Raw genomic sequence first — 19,506 nt, 5'->3', positions numbered from 1 at the left:
CCGGCTCCTCCCTTACTCCCCAGTCATGTCTGGCTTAAGATAGGAAAATTGTAAGCTTGGACAGAGTGTAAATACCTTCAAACTGATTTCTGAACAATTATTCCCTCTACTGTCTACATCTGCTAAAGTGGAGCAGCCTCATACCTTGTTTGCGGGCGGTGGCTCAGGAAAACGCGACCTGAGCCCCATCCTCATTATAAAATGGGAGCGAGACGGAAAGCGCAAGCCCTGTTCCATTTACAGAAGCTTTGTCAGAGGCCCACATCTCCCCAGCGAGGGCTCTATGCTGCCGGGACAGCAGGGCCACAGGAGCGCTGACGTGGACACACAGCTCTGGTCCTCTCGGTAATGCGCAGCGTAGTCCCTGCTTGGAATCTGCAGGACTTTTCATGGTCAGCAACTGAGTCAGAGCGACTCCAAACCTGGCAGGACCTCCGGAGATGGATCCTGTTCCCCTGTGCTGCACACAGACCAGCAGGGGCCTGACAGATGCCTGCAGAAATCAATGAATGAAAAAAGTAAATGAATAGATGTGAGTGTGTATGGGGGGGGGTGGGGGGAGCAGTGAATGAACGGGTGAATGAGTAGTGAGTGAATCGGGAAATGAGGAGACCCACTGAGCTAGAGGATACCCCAGATGTCCAGGAGGCGTGGGTGCCAGGTCAGCCCCTGGGAAGCCGCAGCACAGCCTTCAGAAGCACTTCCTTCTTCCGTGACAAGCATGATCTGCCCTTCGGAAAGACACTGAACGCTCAGAATGGGAGACAAACAGGCACGTTGTCCCTTGCTCTTAAATGTAAATGATCATTTTCTATGTCAGACCTTCAGAGACAGCCTCAGATGTGAAGTCTGGGGCACTTTGGGGTCCAGGTGTCCAATGAAGACATGGGTTTTGCAGAAGGTAGTGAGCTCCCCGACGATGGGTTTAGAAGCAGGCGCTGGATACGGTGATGATGACCCTCCTCGTCTGCGAGGCAAGGTGCCTCCCGGGCCTGAGTTCCTCTGTGCTCCATGTGAGTGGAAACGCACTCCCCAGGTCCTCCCCCGACTTTCCCCTGCATGCGACACTCAGTACCTTTTTTTAAGCATTCCATAAACAGTAGCTACGTGCCATTCATCAGTGAAATGACAGGCTGGATTCCCAGGCAGAAAAAATCCATAGCACCCCCTCATGGCATTTATCATAGTTGCATGTGTATGTGGGAGTGTTTGATTAAAATCTGGCTTCCCTACGAAGAGACTGATATTTCGCATCTTATTTTAGGGAGCAGTGTCGTATGGTGGCTGAGAGCATGAGCTCTGCCTCTTCTACCTACACTGTGTGACAAGTTACTGAACCTTTCTGTGCCTCTATTTCTTCATCTGTAAAAAGGACAATAGCACCTCCCTTATGGGGTTGTGAGTGTTCAATGAAATAATTCAGCAAGTGCACTTTGAACAGTGCCTGGCACGTAGTAAAGAACCAAAGTTTGTTGTTATTTTCATACTTTATTTTTAGAGGAAAAACTAGTCACAATTATTTTTCCCCAGAATTTTATAAATATTTTTCATTATATTTGAGCATAATTTGAAGATAAATCAGCAATCGGCCTGATTTTTTTCCCCACCTGATCATTGTTTCCTTATTCTTTGATACTTATAGGACACTCTCCTAAGTTAAACTTTCTTCAATGTTTTTTCCTAAACCTTGGTGGATATTTTTGTTCAAAGAAGTATTTATTCTTTTCGATTTGAGGAAAATCTTCCTTTTATTATAGTTTTACATCTGTAAAGCTTTCTATTTCTGGGACTTCCACTTAATAGATGGTGAATTTCTTGGATTTGGTCCTCCGTGACCACTTTTGCTTATATCGCTCCATTATTTTTAAAGTTCTTTTCCTTTAACATTTCTGTTAAGCCTCCTCATAATTTTCATCTGAGTTTTGGGAGAAATTTTCAAGCTCATTTTCTACTTAATCAAGATGATTTCTGAAGTTTCCGTTCCGTTATGCACAGCCTTAATGGAATAGAAAGGACTGGAAATCACACCTTCCTTCTCTAAGAACTCTTCATTGTATTCAGATTGATCTTTTAAAATCAACATAACACCCTCTTAAGTCTCACTAAAAATACAATAAAGAGAGCTTTTTAAAGTTCTTCTCCATTTCCTGAAAATACTTCTTTTGCTGGGTGCGGTTCGTGCTGAATGTTCAGTCCCTGTTGAATTGCTTTGTCTTTCACAAGCCCAGCTCCTCGCTATTCGCTCCTGCTTGGTGATGACATCTACAGTTGTTTCACTTTGGATAATCTGTTGCTGATTAGGAAGTCACTGTACCTTCTCCCTGAGGAACAGGGCAATCAGCAATTAGGGTCGATAAATTAGAATGAGCTTCAGCTACAAGTGATGGACAATAAAAAATAACAGTGCTTTAAACAAGATGTATGTGTACTTGTCTCTCGGGCCAAAGAAACCCAGAAGTTGTCAGTCCAGAGTTAATGATGGGATGCCGCAGTGTCAGGGGCTCTGGCTCATTTAGTCTTCCTGCTCTACTTTCCTCAGCATATTGCCTTCGTCCAAAGTGGATGCTTCAGCTCCAGCCGTCAAGTCCATAATCCAGCCAGGAGTAAGATGATGGAGGAAATCACACACAACCTCCCGTTAAGCACATGTCCTGCAAATGACCCTCACCATTTCTACGTACATTCCCGTATATAGACCTCAATCATGTGACCATACCTAGCTGCAAGGGAGCCTAGGAAATGTACTTTTTATTCCGTGTGACCATCTGAGTTTTACTGCTATGAAAGAAGAGGAGAATGGATATGAAGGTACAAACAGAAGTTAACTTTCCTTTTCCGTCTTGGGGGTGGCTGTTGGAGGACTGAACCCTCCCTGCTCCTTCCTGTCTTCCCAGAAGTTTCTGACATAAAACTTCCCCCCTCTTTATTTCCATCTGTACCATTCTGATCCAAGAAGATTTAAGGGGTTGAGGCACGACAGAACTTTGGGGGGAGGGCAATGAAAATGTTCTGCATCTTGATTGTGGTGGTATTTACTTGAGTGAATGCACTTGTAAAAAATTCATCAAACTGTGCACTTTATCGTGCATGGGTACATTTTACTGTGCATAACATATTGCAGTAAAGTTGATTTAAAAAGAAAACCAGCCCTGCTTCCTACATCCTAAAGGAGAGAGCTCCAACTCTCTAAAAATCTTACAAAGTCTTTCATGATCTGGCCCCTGCCTCCTTCTCTGGCCTTCGGGTACCCATGTGACCATTGTGACCCACTGCTGCTCAAACCTCTAACCAGCTATGTCTTTGATGAAGAGAGTACGGTGGGAGGGAAAATCCATTACCGTTTAATAAATGCAGCATCCTTGGCAGATACTATCTTTCAGGTCCCGGGATGGAGAGAAGTAATAAAAGGAGATCTAACTGGCAAGGGGGCTGGGAGCCATTGGAAGGATGATCTCTATGTACTCCCAGCTTTAACACCTAAACGTCAGTCCATCGACGCCCAACAGAACTCACCCACTGCAGCAACATGCTCCTAAATTAGTATTTTTTTTTGCCAGGACAGCCCGGTTATTTTCCTGCTTGAAAACAAATTTTATATTTTGAAGCGAGAAAGAAATACTCTCAGATACTTGCAGTCACTCATTCCGCACCACCCATAATTTGTCACTCTGTCTTGATACCTCCCCCTGCCTGGCGTGGCTTTAATGGGTTCAGCATTTAGTGAGCGAGGCAGTGGATTATGTGCGAAATGCATTAACCTCTCACATGACTGTAAAAATTGCCTTAATAAAATAGAGCTAAATCCTACTTAATAGTAATAAAACAGAAGCCACTATGTTCCAGGATGCTAATGACCTGTGAGTCATTCCTTTTGATTTTAGAACATCGAACATTTGGAATTTGTCCCTTCTTAGGAAACTTTTAAGCTTAGTAGATAACTGCTGGAAAATGGCACAAGTTAAAATAAGTTTCCTACTCACAGGTAACCAGAGAGCCAAGAAACATCTATTATCTTCTTAAAGCTCTGTCATCCTGAGACAGCTTGAGATTTTTGAGGGCACAGATGCAAGTGACAAAAAGAAAAGAACTGATTGTAATAATTAATATTTATCTAGTGTTTTCCTGCTTACAATGCTTTTTTTTCTTTACCTATGTCAATTGATTCATCTCACAAACAGACTTGTGAAGTAGTTACTATGAGCTCCGTTTTCTAGGTAAAGAAATGGACATTCAGAGTGGTAAAGTCGGTTGCCCAAATTTTCTAATAGATGAGGACCTGGTAACTGGATCCAGGTCCTTTGAATTCAAGTCCTATGCCTTCCCTAAATGCTGTTTCATATTTATCTTTAACAACAGTCACCTCCCTACGAAATGAAAGAGAAGGGTAGAGGGGGCTCAGTGACCTGGAAAACGGCAGTGCTTTGGCCTCCTCCCTTTCCCAGCAAAGTGAGGTTTGTCATGTCAGCATCTGTTATCTTGTATCAGAACCATGGTTTTCTGCCAGTCCTTATAATAACTGCAATGATAGGAAAAATTATCCTATATAATAAAAGCCTAATATGCAAATTGACCAAATGACTGGTGGAACGACCAGTCGCTATGACATGCACGGGCCACCAGGGGGCAGATGCTCAACTCAGAAGCTGCCTGCAGCCCACAGGCCCCAGGCCAGCCAAGGCAGGTGCCAGCAGGGGCCCCCCAATCACCCCACCAGTCACCCCACAGATCGGCCCTGGTCGCCAGCCAGGCCTAAAACCCTACCCATGCATAAATTTCATGCATCGGGCCTCTAGTTATGTAATAAAAATAGTAACAACAGGAATAATAGTAACTGCTGATCTTACTGAGCAGTGCAACTGCTGTCCTTTTTGAGCACCTGTCAGATTAAGTGTTTTGTATGTCTTATGTCATTTAATCCTCACTACAATGTGGTATTTATTATCACTATTGTCTATTTTCCAGAATAGGGAACTAGGGATGAGGGAAGTTAAGAAACTTGACCAGACATGAGGTCAACTCCTGGGATAGAGGCCAACAACTGGCCCCAATTTTCCACTCTTCCCTGTATCAATGTGACTTCATAGATCCTTTCATTAAAAAGGACACATTTTCTTACTCCATAAATCCAATCTCTGACTTGCTTTAGCCAAGAGGATGCAGTAAAAGTGATGATGTGCCAGTTCGTATCTTGTTCACTTCCCCTCTTACTCAGAATCTGCCGCTGCCATGACAACAAGCCCAGACTTACCCACTGGAGGAGAAGAGACTGCATGGAGCAAAGCTATTTGTCCCAGCTCATGGCCATCTTAGACCACCATCTAAGGTCACCCCTTTCGGTGACCACAGACATGTGAGCAACCCCAGCCAAGATCAGCCAAGACTGGCCCAGATCAACAGAACCCCCCCCACACACACACACAAACCCATAGACAAATGAGAAATTGTAAATGGTTGTTGCTTTATACCACTAGGATTTGGGATAGTTTGTTATGCAGTAATAACTAACTGATACAAGGTAGACACCGGACTAAAATCTAGGTCTTATAGGCCCCACAGCCTGGATTCTTTCTTAGATGCTCTATAGATAGGTTGTCCTTCTAAACAACCCCAGGGGGCAGGGTTGGTAGAAACGTCAGTGTCATCCCAGGGGAATAGAATAGGGCACCTTGTGCACTGAGCTTTGGGCCACTGTCTACTTAGGTATGAATGTGGACAGATTCAGATGACATGGGTTCTGAATCCCGCTCGGCCACTGGACCCGTATAACTTTGAACAAGCCACTCATCTCTCTAGGCTCCCATGCTCTTATCCATAAGGTGAAGCAGTCGGAATGTATTTGCTCGAGAACTAAAGTTTGCCCACAGCTGCAACGTGCTACTTGCCAAGGATACAGACCTTATCAAATTCTCATCCTCGGGAAGAAGCTCACGTCTAATGGAGCCATAAACATTGGGAAGGGGAAAAGGCAACATGTAGCTGTCGTGGCGGGAAGAACCATGGTCCCCAAAGAGACCCACATCATAGCCGCCTTAGCGCTGTGCCGGGCGTCGGTGCCGTCCTTCAAGCCTGGCTCGGGCGCAGCCTCCTCCTGGGAGCCTCCCCCACTTCCCTGCTTCTCCGAGTCCCGCACAGAAACGAAGCCCTCACCACAGTGCTTGGGAATTGCCTATTTACCTATCTGCCTTTTTACCTGTAGAGTGACGTTATTTTCTCCATTTTTGGTGTTCTGGCATCTGGGTCTTGCTAACCAGGGAGAGACTGCCTCTCCCAGGACTAGCTCATTCCTCAAGACGGGAGAAAACCCCCTGCAAGTGAGCCATTCAGACCAAACCAGGCAATCCAAGCCCACACCCCCACCACCTCACAAGGCTCTGACACTCCAGTACTCCCCTGCCAGGCACCCCAGGGCCAGGCACCTGAAACCGGGACAGTCCCCACACCCCAGAGCCCGCTGGCTTTACTCAAACCAGCCGATCAGAACACGGCTCCTTCTGCCTTGTCCGTTCCTGCCCTCGGGGACCACAATGGAAGCTCTCGCCCACATTTCCTCCCGTTCCTTTAGTCTCCCAACCGACTCAGTGCTTTCCCTACACAGCGTGGTGCGCCCCCTCCTCTTGGGGGCTGAGCAACAACCATCTCTCTGATGGCAGCTGTCTCCTGATCTGTCGGCCGCACCACACCAGAATAACAACAAAACCTAATTTTAAAACAGCTTGTCTGTGAACTCCTCCAGGGCACGGACATCGCCTAACCCTGCCTTGCCCTGAGCACGCCCTGAATGACAGGTGCTGTGCTCAGCCTTTTACCTGAACCATCTCATTGATTTTCACAGCAGCCTGCTGAGCGGGGACTGCCCATTCCCAAGCTACACGTGAGGAATAAAGCCAGCGACCGACAGAGCCGAGATGCAAACCCAGGTCTATCTGGCTCCCAGACCAGCTTCAGGTAACCCCCCTGATGGAGTCGTCTCACACCCCAAAGCCCCCATCTCACCCTGGGGACCCCTGCAAACCGGGCTGCTAGGCACAGGTGTGCCGTTTTCACAAGGGCCCCTGGCCCACGGAGCAGGGGAACAAGAAAAATCAGCCCCTGTTGCTTGCCAAGCCGGCACCCTCAGGCTGTTTCCTTCCAGAAAGGGCTCCTGTTTCTGGCTCTCACTCAGGTGCCATATAGACCAGCCCTGTGTACGAACCACAGTCCATTAATGCCCCTATGCCGGCCGCTAATGTCATTTCTGCATTGCTTGCACGGGGAGGTCGCGTCTGAAGTGCATCGCAGCACAAACATCGGGCTGTCACAGGCGGACCAAATCAAGCTCAAGGCTTCAAGCCCCGAAATCATAGCGCTCCTTCCCTTGAATTAAGTCTCTCATCCCCTTTGTGTCTAACGTAGACACAAAGTGTTCATTTGTCTCTGCAAGAGAGGATTCCCAGAGATGCGTATTTTAAACAAGCCTTAGCTTTTGTCAGTGTGATGTGTGCGAGTATAGCTTTGCAACGTGAGCTCTGTGATACTACCGAGCAGTCCTTGTCCCTCGAAACCGGCCTTGGGAATGACACGCCACGCCCTTCGGAGCTCCCAGAAGCAGCTGAGCCTGCACATTGTGAGACCCCTCCTGCCTTACGAGCAGGTCACCCACTTGATGTCCGGACAGAGAGTGGGACTGGCTCCATCGGCTCACAGCTCTGGCTTTTTTTTTTTTTAATATGTTTTTATTGATGTCAGAGAGGAAGGGAGAGGGAGAGAGAGATAGAAACATCAGTGATGACCGAGACTCACTGATGGGCTGCCTCCTGCGTGCCATGCCCCCTACGGGGATCAAGTCCACAACCAGGCATATGCCCTGATCAGGAATCCAACCATGACCTCCTGGTTCATAGGTCAATGCTCAACCACTGAGTCACATCAGCTGAGCAGTTCTTGCTTTTTAAAAGCAGCCTCTTAGCTCTGCCACAAGAATGTCATTCTTAAAAAAATATGCACACAGTCTCACGACCATGGACAACCTCAGAGAAACTGTGGGCATGTAGTGGGGACCCCAAGCTGGCACCAAAGCAACTGTCCACGTTGCTCCAAATCAATGAGGCTCCTCGGCCCTTGACCACAGGAACCCATGACGCCCCCAGGCAGTCATAACATAACACTATCTGCCAGAGCCAGTGAGCCCTGCAGCCTGGCCCGGGACCTCCAACGCCAGGGCTCTGAGCAGCAGTTCCCCTGACTCTGACACGAGCCCAGAGCCCGGCTGCCCTTCCTGTGTCTGTCTGGCCTTAAAGGGGCCGAGGCCAGGGCACTGAAAGTCAGTCCCACCAGAAACTGCTGGACACAAAAGGAAAAGAAATGTGACTTAGAAACCATGATGCACCCTATAAACAGTCTATAAATAAATGATCTCATTGTGGAGATCACCCTTGTCGCACATCTCCACCCACCCTGCTTCCCGCCCCCTCAATTGCTCTAGAATTGGGTGCAGCGTGATTTCCATCTCAACTCCTCCACTTACTGATTGTCAACATTAGACACATTGTCCGGCCTCTCCCCAAGGCAGCACGCTCCTCTGCCTCAGTTTCCCAGTTTGTAAGTTAAAGGTAGCAAGAGTCCTCCCCTTGCAGGACTATGGAGAGTTCATGCATGTAAAGAGCTTATCATAGCACCCGACAGAGTGATAAACCCATCTTCACACTTTCTGGCCTTTGCAGATTCTGTTCCCTCTACCCCAAATTCCCTTCCCTCTTCTGAGCCTGGAGATTTCCGTTTTTCCTTTCAAGATTCTGCCTTGATGCTACTACCTCTTCCAGGAAGTATTCTCATCTCCTCCAAGCTGACCCCTGCACAGCCTCTTCGCACTCCTACGCCACAGTGCTCCCTCCTCTGTGACAGCATTCGGCATTCGCCACACCAGGGTACCATGGCCTGTTCACGCTTCTCTCTCCCAGCTGTGAAGTCCCAAGGGCAGGAATTACGTCATCCATCTTTGAGCCCCCAAATTATGGTTCCATGCCTGGTATAAAGTAGATGCCCAATAAAGGTTAACTTAAGGAATGAAACAGTTATGATCCTCAATGAGGGAGAAGCAAGGAGAATACACAGAGGTGTCCAACAGCCACGAAAGGCACAGTGGGATTAAGCGTCCCTTTTTTTTTAAAGGGGAGAATGATGATTTTTATTTTTTTAAATATATTTTATTGATTTTTTACAGAGAGGAAGGGAGAGGAATAGAGAGTGAGAAACATCAATCAGCTGCCTCCTGCACACTCCCTACTGGGGATGTGCATGCAACCAAGGTACATGCCCTTGACCGGAATCAAACCTGGGACCCTTGAGACCGCAAGTCTACGCTCTATCCACTGAGCCAAACTGGTTAGGGCTAAGGGTACCTTTGAGGAGCGTAAGTAATAAACCCTAAGCTGTGATTCTCTACGCTACTGATTTAATTGGGCCTGGGGACCTGGGAATGAGATGTTTTCACCCTTCCCAGGGGATTCTAATATGCAGCCAGATTTGAGGACCACTGGTCTACCCTGTCCTAACATCTTGTCCTATGAGTTCAAAGGAGGGGCAGTACCTTGGCTTCCCTTACCACATGTGGCCCCGCATCATTCCCCAAGGGCTGGTGCCTGTGTACAGGCCTGGTCCTTGGGCTCTGATCTGGCAGCTGAGCATCATGTAAAGGGTAGGGCAGGCGAGAAAAGGGGGCTGGACAGACAGGTGGGGTGAAGAAGACAATGAAAGAGGGGTGTGAGCTGAGGAACAGGCCCCAAATCAAGCCAATCCCAACATCCTTCAAGACCCAGTCCACCCTCACTTCCCCCGAGAAGCCTTCACTCGGGCACCTACATGCCCCGGAGCTCTCTGCAGCCTCCTGGCCCCTGCCTGCCTCTCCCCAAGGCAGCACTCTTCTGGGAGCTCCCTCCAAGAGTCACCGGGACCCTCGAACGGCTGGGGAATGCCAAGGTGAGTGGAAATCCGATTCCCAGAGTATTTTTAAGGCATGCTAGCTGACCTCACATGGGAAAAGTGCTCCCACTGCAGCTAACCGAGTAGACTCAGAGCTGCACTGAGGAAGAGAGAAGTTACCTGCAATTAGCACATTGTCGGTGTGTAAACAGCAGCCTGGAAGTAGTTGAAAATAGTTTGTTTGCTTGTGTGAATTACCATTCCTTGCAATATTATGATAACAATGGTCTACCTTCGTTTCCCTGCACTCTCCACCTGATCTTGTTTACACTCTTATGAACAGTGAAAAGAAAGCCTGGTTTTACTGGCTTCAAATCATCCTCGCCACTGCAAGCCACTGAAATCGGAATTAATGAGCTTGACCTCCATGCCTTTGCCTCCGGAAGCTGTGTCAGGTTCCCCTACACGGGTTCTCCTTCAAGGACCATCTCTCGGGTGACAGAGCCTCCTTCCTGTCAAACTCCATTGCCATCCCCCAGCTGCAGACAGGGAAGTGGAGGCACAGGAAGCTGATGCAAACGGCCCGAGCTGCACAGCCTCTGAGCCCAGGGATCTGTCCCAGCTCCAGTTCTTAATCATGAGAGTCCCAGTCCTGCGGGAGGAGTCAGACTCCAGCTCTGCTATCCACCATGCTCTCTCCTGCTAGCTCAGGGGTGGGCAAACTTTTTGACTCGAGGACCACAATGGGTTCTTAAACTGGACCGGAGGGCCGGAACAAAAGCATGGATGGAGTGTTTGTGTGAACTAATATAAATTCAAAGTAAATATCATTACATAAAAGGGTACGGTCTTTTTTTTTTTTTTAGTTTTATTCATTTCAAACGGGCCGGATCCGGCCCGGGGGCTGTAGTTTGCCCACGGCTGTGCTAGACAGTGTGCTGGCCGGCCCTGGCGCTTCCCGTGTGGCCTGCCCGGCACGGCACGCCCCCTCCTCTTGGGAACTGTGAGGAGCAAACCGTCTTTTCAATCACAGTTGTTGCCTGACCTATTGTCCTGACCACCCCTGAGCCTGTTTTCTCGGCTGTAAGATGAGGACGCTGGCTCTCAGGTTTGCTGTGGGGATGAGATGAGATGATGCTATGCACTTAGCACAGCACCTTAATAAGAAGAACTTCATAAAAGGCAGTATCGCCCCTGGCCTCGTTCCTGTTGCTGTCATTGTATTCTGTGCTCCCAACCCCACATTTTACAGGTGAGGAAAGGAAGACCCAGAGATGTGTGCCATAAGGCATCCTGCCCAGTGGCCTGTGGCAAGGTGATGAGGAGACAGGCGCTGGAGCTCAGCTCCCGGCTGCCCCTGACCAGCAGCGAGATTCCTGCCATTTTCTCTGCAGACGCCATGAATCATCGGGACCAGTCTTAACACACAAACACATGCATGCATGTGCACACACGCACACATGCATGCGCATGCACACACTCACGTACACACACTGGTGTGCATACACACACACACACACGAGTGCATGTTCACACACCCCACTTCTGTCTCCTCCCACTAAGGAGGTCTTGCATTCGAAGTACACATGCAGGTGACACTGTCCAGGTTTTCCTTCTGCTTTGCTCCCAGTTTAATCAACAAGCTTTTCAACATGTGACACAGGCCATGGGAGATGGTGTGAGTCCACGCAGCTGCCCCTTTAAATCCTGCGATCGAAGCCTTCAGGGGAGCAGAGTGGACCCCAGCGAGGTCAGCCTTCTTGTTCCTCCAGTTACAGCTTACATGCACTATTATTTTGTGTCAGCTCCAGGTCTACCATGTGGTGGTTAGACAATCATATTCTTTACAACGTGTTCCCCTGACACTTCCAGTACCCACCTGGCACCATCCGTAGTCATTACAATATTATTGACTCTATTCCCTATACTGTACTGTACATCCCCATGGCTCCTACCAACCTGTACTTCTCAATCCCTTTAGGTTAGCCTTTCTTAATCTCTCTAGTTCTTTTTGAATTCTTTGAGGGCGGCCTCAGCAGCAGCTGCCAGGCGTCCTATGACAGCACAGAGTGTAGGTGCAGTGGCAGCCTCCCGGAACCAGTACCCCCCCTCCCTCCTCCTATGCTAAGCTCTGCCTCCCTGCCTGGCTGCCCTGCCCTTGGGAGCTAGAGCACAACTCCCCACCCTTAGGTGTGGGCTGCGTATCGCGACATTCCTCCAAAGAGTACAGCATGGGAATGGGGAAGAAAGAGTAACTTTTCGGTAAGGGACCTGGCCAGGTGATTTAGGTTCCCACCAATCATGAGAAGTAGGTCACCTGTGCCCTCGATATGATGTGACGAAAACCGTACTCCACCTCTGGAGTCTTTCAAAAGCCCACTGCCCCGGGCTAATCATGAGAAAATATCAGACAAGCCTCCACTGGGGGACATTTTACAAGAGATCTTACCTGTGCTCCTCAAAATTTCCAAGGTCATCAAGAAAAGAAAAATCTAAGAACTCATCACAGCCAAGAGGAGCCCAAGGAGACACGATGAGTAAACATTATGTGGCCTCCTGGATGGGGTCCAACAACAGAAAAAGGACATGAGGGGAAAACTACAGAGGTCTGAATGAAGTATGGACTTTAGTCAATAATGATGTCTCGAGATTGGCTCATTAATTATAATAAATGTACCATGCTAATGTAAGATGGTGGTAATAGGGGAAACTGGGCATGAATTATCATCTTCACATTTTTTCTATAAATCTAAAACTATTTGGTAATAAAAGTTTCTTTTTCTGTTAATTCTCACCCAAGGATATTTTTCTCCATTGATTTTTTTATAGACAGACTGGAAGGGATGGGAAGAGAGAGAGAGAGAGAGAAACATCAATGTGAGAGAGACACATCAATTGGTTGCCTCCCACACACACTCTGGTGGGGATCAAGCCTGCAACCGAGGTACATGCCCTTGACCGGAATCGAACCTGAGCCCCTTTAGTCCACGGGCCAACACTCTAACCACAGAGCCAAAGCAGCTGGGGCTAAACGTTTATTTCAAAAAAACAAAACTAAAAGCAAGACCATCTCCTTGGATAGTCCAGGACAAATCTGTTTATACTGCATTACCTCAGAATCATGAATAATGCTGAGGGCCTTTTGTTCGTCAGCCTTGGAATTCTTGAGTTGGGGGAGGTGAGCAGGGAGGCCAGGCTGAGTGCGCAGGCAGCACCTGCCTCCCCTTCCCTATCAACTCCCTTCTCATCTGCTTTAGACCCTCAGCTTCCACATAACATTTTGGCTGGAAAAAAAAAAAAAGATTCCTCTGCTCAAAAGAGTAAAAACTACTGACCTAATCCAATCACATCATAAGAAGTCCAAAGAGAGGAAGGGTGTTCCCAACAGATTCACCAACGAAGGGACAGAGCTGGAGCTGGACACACATGGGGTGCCCGGAGCCACCCCTCAGGTGTTGGCCGGGCTCTCACCTGTGAGCCTGGAATGCCTGGGGGCAGGGACAGTGCCAGGTTCGGCTGTGTCTGTCTGTAGGCCCCAGAAGAGTGGCTGAGATAGGGAGGGAGGAGCTCAACGGATCCCATGGAACGAATGAGTGACACTTTCACATGACCACTCCGAAATGCCAGTGCTACTCAGACCTGGAAAATTCTGCTGACATTTCAGATTAATGCCAAGCAGAAGTCTCCCTGAGCTGTGTCCATATATTTGATTTTATTAAAACAGGCCCTTCTAGATTTCCAGTGAGCCTGGGTTGCGGGAGACTGGGTTGGAGAGACATTCATGCATCCATCCATTCATTTGAAAAGCTTTATTGAGCACCTCCTATACATTATTAAGAATAGGAATAATAATATTTATATAGTAAGCATACACTGAGCACCTGCTAAGCGTCAGGCTCAGTTCTGGGCATGACAGATACAGCCCCGAATAAGACAGACATTCCCACCCTCAGAAGGCTCACATTCGGGTACCCCAACAGGGGTCCCTAACTGTTATTCCGTGCTTCCTGAGTGCCAGGCATTGTGCTCAGAATCTCTCATGTAGTCCTCTCAACAGCCCGATCGGTAGCACTATGGATGTCCCCATTTTTTGGACGAGGAAATGAAGGCCCAATTACTTGTCCAAAGTCACTCCGTCTACAAGTAGTTGAGTCGGGATTTGAGCCCAGGCACTCTGAATGGCGAACACATGTTCTCAATGAGTGCATGAGGGAGTGAATGTGGGCCCTGGGCCCTGGCTGGTGAAGCCCGCACACCCGGCGCCACAGTCAAATGGAAAATGAAGCAGCGATTTATTCCTAACATCACATCCTAAGCCGTCCAGGGAGAGGACAGCGAGAGGGACTGATGCTTTGCCAGGAGCCCTGAACCTCCGAAGCCATGACGGTGAGCCCCGCAGGGCGGGCCCCACGTGCCCTCTCTCGCGAGCTCAGGCGCAGAAGCTGCATCGGAGAGGAGGTGGCGGGGCTGGGTGCCTGGTTGGGTTCGCAGGCGGAGGAGGCTCAGAGCCTCTGTTCCTGCCTTCAAGACACAGACACCCCACCCACAGTTCAGTTTGTTCCAGAAAATGTCCTTACTCTGATCAATCCGATTATCGACGTCTCCTCTAGCAGGAGGGCAGAGTTTAGAAGGAATTGGGGGGGGGGGGGGGGGGTTCTTCCCCGGGCATTTTTTAAAAATATGTTTTTATTGATTTCAGAGAGAGAAAAGGAGAGGGAGAGAGGGATAGAAACATCAATGATGAGAATCACTGATTGGTTGCCTCCTGCACACCCCCTCCTGGGGATTGAGCTTGCAACCCCGGTATGTGCCCTGACCAGGAATCGAACCACGACCTTCTGGTTCATGGGTCGATGCTCAACCAGTGAGCCACACCGGCTGGGCAGAAGTGCTTTCTTAACTCTGCACAGAGAGGAGACATGGGGAGAGGGCAGGAAACAGTCCGTCATCACTGTGGGCCAGGTCTTGGGCTGGTCACAGGGGCTACCGGAGACTAAGACTGGGTTCCTGTCCCAAAGGGACTCAGACAAGGGTGAGACAGACGACGAACTTCTGCGTGAACAGGCGAGCCCAGCAGAACTGGACCAGCTGCTTGGGAGTGGGGAAAGCTGCTTAGAGGAGGGGGGCCTCGGCTCCTGCATCCCAGCTGGGTGTTGAGGGCTGTGCTCAAGCTCTCCACCAGAGGAGGGGAGAGGAGTCCAGGAGTCAGAGCCACGCCCCAGCGCGCACAGCCGCAGGTGGGCCAGGGGACGGAAGTGCTGGCTGGGCCTGGGCGGGGAGAGGCTGCCGGAGCCGAAAGGGGCTGCAAGTCAGACTGCAGCGGGCCTTGTGCTGATGCCGGCGAACTCGGCCGTTCCTTTCAATAAGCAAGAAGCCCAGGGTGAGTGTTGAGTTGCGTGATTTTTGTCGGGGGAGAGAGAGTTGTGGGCTGGGGTTTATGTGTCAGATTTGCAATTTAGGCATTTATTTTGACAACCAGTCTGAAGAATTCATTTTCATTCAAATAATCATTGGGCACCTGCCATGTCCCTGACACTCCACGAGGGACTGGAGATACAGGGCGAGCTGAATAGACCCAGTCCTGGCCGTCACTGAGCTCGTGGACAGTGGGAACCACAGGCACTAGCTAAGTATTTAATCCCAACTGTGCAGGTTCACAGAGGGGAAGCCGGGGATGGTGAGTGCATCCATACAGCATCTCCTGGGCATCAGGGAAGGCTTCCCCGAGCAGTGGCATCTAAGGTGAGATCTGAAAACTGCGAAGCATCAGCTCAGAGGCAAGAACAGTGTGTGCAAAGTGAAGGAACAGTGTGTGCAAAGTGAAGGAACAGTGTGTGCAAAGTGAAGGAGCAGTGTGTGCAAAGTGAAGGAACAGTGTGTGCAAAGTGAAGGAGCAGTGTGTGCAAAGTGAAGGAACAGTGTGTGCAAAGTGAAGGAGCAGTGTGTGCAAAGTGAAGGAACAGTGTGTGCAAAGTGAAGGAGCAGTGTGTGCAAAGTGAAGGAACAGTGTGTGCAAAGTGAAGGAGCAGTGTGTGCAAAGTGAAGGAGCAGTGTGTGCAAAGGCCGTGAGGTGGGAGGGGGCCAGGGGCCTGGAATACAGGGAGCCCAGGAGAGGATGGTGTGAGATGAGATTGAAAAAGGGGGACAGGATCGAGACAGGACAGGGCCTCAAAAGCCATGGTAAGGGTCTGGGATGTTCTCTTCAAACCAGGGTCAAACCATTAAAGGGTTTTAAGAAAAACTATGACAAGATCCCATTAGCAGGCCCCACGTGACTTTAGAAAGACTTTTCTCCCTATTTTGTGGAAAATGTATTGGAAGAAGGCTCAGTGAGAGCCAGGGGATCCTTAAGAGGCAGAACTGCAGGATTTGGCGATTTTTGTTTTATTTTATTTATTCTTTGCAGTGAAGAGGAAAGGGGAGAACATGTATCTGAAGATTTTGAGCTCAGAGGGAGGGGCAGATGGCACCCCAAGATCCAGAGGGAGGCCACGGGAGAAAGAGCAGGTACTGGCAGGCACCAGGGGTGTCTGTGTAAGAGGACTGCTTGCAGCCCTCGCTATTCAAGAACAAGAGAGCGAAGGAGAAAGAACTCCCGGGAAGGTGGGAGGGGCTGGGCTGAAGAAGAGACCAGTGGGAGGAAGGCTCCCTGGCACCTCTCAAGCCCACTGCTGGCACCTCCCGGGGAAGCTGGCAGGGAGGAGTGGGGGCTCTCTGAGCCACTGTCCCGACCCCACGGGGACAAAACTTATTTTCAGCTGCTCCGTGGAGCGGAATCAAGGCACCAAAGTTCCCCACTGGCTGACATTTGGGGGGGTTCACAGAATGGCGAGTTTCTCGTATCCAATGAGGAGCTGAAACATATTGTACCCATTAGAAAAGAAATGCAAATCATAAAGTCAGGCATTTGTGTCCATGACAACAGGGGGAACGTATTTTGGCACATCTGAGTTCATTTATATTCAAATAAATATTTCAGTCTATGACTCTGGCACTTTTTTGCATAAGATATTTCAGAACCATATTGAATGTTGCTCTCATGCTAAGAACTTGAGAATTAGAATGAGGGCCAATTTCAAAGTCTCTCAGGCTCCAAGATTTAGGCTTGGTTTTACCTTAAGGAAGGAGAAGGAACGATAAAACGAGGGGGTGATTCAGCACATTTGTATATAGATTTTTTTTGAACTGCAAAGGCCAGCTCCATATCATCCCGGGCAGCTCTTTCTCTGTTACAAATGGAAAAACAGGCCCACGTGCGGCCAAAGATCACACAGCTAATCACCCAAAACTCCGAGGTATTATCTCTAGTAAATCCTGTAATTCCCCATACACTCACACCTTCCCTTTCAGCCCTTTTCCTGTGCCTGTGTCTTTTCCGTAGCTGAAGTCTTAGACATGCAGTTCTGCATGATAAGCACTTCCCCAAGTTAGTAAAAACTTTCCACATCCAAAAAGAAGTTAATGCATGAATAATACCCACTCTATAAATATACTATACATTTACTCAAGCATTTATTGAATTTACTGTTGAATATGTAGGCAATCTCCAATTTTTAAAAAATACGTTTTTATTGATTTTCGAGAGAGAGGAAGGGGGAGGGAGATAGAAACATCGATGAGAGAGGGACATTGATCAGCTGCCTCCTGCACGCACCCCCCCCCCCCCCGTAGATCGCCCCCCACTGCGGGTTGAGCCTGCCTCCTGGGCATGTGTCCCTTCTGAAAATCGAACCGGGAACCTCTTGGTTCATAGGTTGACACCCAACCTCTGAGCCCCCGGCTGGGCTAGTCTCCAATTTTTTATCATTTAAAAAGCACAGCGTTAGATTCTTTGTATTTAAATCTTTATCCACATACAAGATGATTTCCTTGGACTAAGGTCTTAGACATGGAATTACTGGGCTAAAGCAGCAATTTTCAACCTTTTCATTTCATGGCACACATAAACCAATTCCAAAATTCTGCTCCACATCGAAAAATATATGTTTTGCCCATCTGACAAAAAAAAAAAAAATGTATATTTTTATTCATTCACATAGGACAGCTATTGTTGTGTTGGCTGTTGTCATGGTCTTATTTGACAGTCTAAGGCAGCCGTGGGCAAACTACGGCCCGTGGGCCGGATCCGGCCCGTTTGAAATGAATAAAACTAAAAAAAAAAAAAGACTGTACCCTTTTATGTAATGATGTTTACTTTGAATTTATATTAGTTCACACAAACACTCCATCCATGCTTTTGTTCCGGCCCTCCGGTCCAGTTTAAGAACCCACTGTGGCCCTCGAGTCAAAAAGTTTGCCCACCCCTGGAAGGAAAAGAGGTCACTGACCCTGACTAAATAGTCAGGTACTGCATGTTCTAAAATTCCTTGTAGCACTCCGCTTAAAAATCGTGAACATCGCTGGGCTAAAGAATATAAGCATGTCAAAGCTGCTGGTGTCTACTGTGTTCCAGAAACGATTATATTGTTGCTAGTGGGATGTGAAATGCTAATCGGGCCATACTCCCCAGCAGCACCCCCGGCATCAGGGGACACACACCCAGCGAGAGGTAAGAGGAGGGAGGCCGAGATAAACCACCTTTTACCTGAATTTAAAGGAGTGAGGAGAGGTGTGCCCGCCACCGCAGCGGGGAGGTCACCCTAATTACTAGTAGGCGCTGACTTTGATCTCTGGGAGGATCTCCCACATTCATTATTTCCTGTGGCTCCTAACTCGAAGCTCTCACAGGTGCGCCCATTATCTTCCGTGGCCACCTCAGAAGTGGGTGTAGGAGGGCCCTCCCTCCTGGAAGGCTGTGCAACTTGGGCAGCTGCTTTCTTCTGGTGCAAGTTCAGGGACTCGGGAGTGTTCTAAGGCTGATCAGCCAAATCTCTCCTGAGCTCATCTCTTTCTTGTAGCACATTGTCAAGAGCAGAGAGTAAAACCCAGCGCATTACCGCTCTGACTCCTTCCACTTGTGTTCCCTGCAGCAACAGGCTAAGTAGACCCGTGGTCTCCCTTCCAAGTTATCCCAGGGGACCGTTGAACCAAAGGGTTCGCCCCTGTGCACGTGGGTTTCCGTATTTCCAGCCTCCACGATCAGTCTCCAGGCTGCATGCCCCCTGCCCGCCAAGGCAAAGTCTCATACGTTAGGCTTTTGCAATAGCAGCATCCCACGTCTGGTGCCAAATTCTGTATTAGTTAAGGTAATAATATAGGGTGTCCCAAAATTCACGCAAGAAGTAATGTTGATAGAAAACACAGGTTTATAATTAAAAATTGTAATTTTTTTATTGACTCATAAAGTATACAGTATAGGGTTATGTATGGAATAGCACATCGGGTAAATGGCCTCCATGGCTTTGCGGGCACATACGCAAAGCCGTGGTCTTCATTGGTCTTCATTGTCCCTGCTCCTGGGCCATCATTGGTACTTGGTAATGCTTATCAAATTGAAGGGATTGAAATCAAAGGGCAACAGATATTAGAATCTGATTCAATAAACCAAGTAAAATTAGGCTTTTATTTTTTGTTGTTGTTGTTAATGCTCATGCAAAATTCAAATCTTGCGTGAATTTTGGGACACCCTATACTAGCTGCTGGAGCATATAACCCCTCCAGACCTTAATG

The sequence above is a fragment of the Myotis daubentonii genome, chromosome 3 (assembly GCF_963259705.1).
Source record: "Myotis daubentonii chromosome 3, mMyoDau2.1, whole genome shotgun sequence".
Taxonomy (NCBI): Eukaryota; Metazoa; Chordata; class Mammalia; order Chiroptera; family Vespertilionidae; genus Myotis; species Myotis daubentonii.
The sequence above is the reverse complement of the archived record's forward strand: the minus strand, read 5'-3'. Positions refer to the sequence as shown.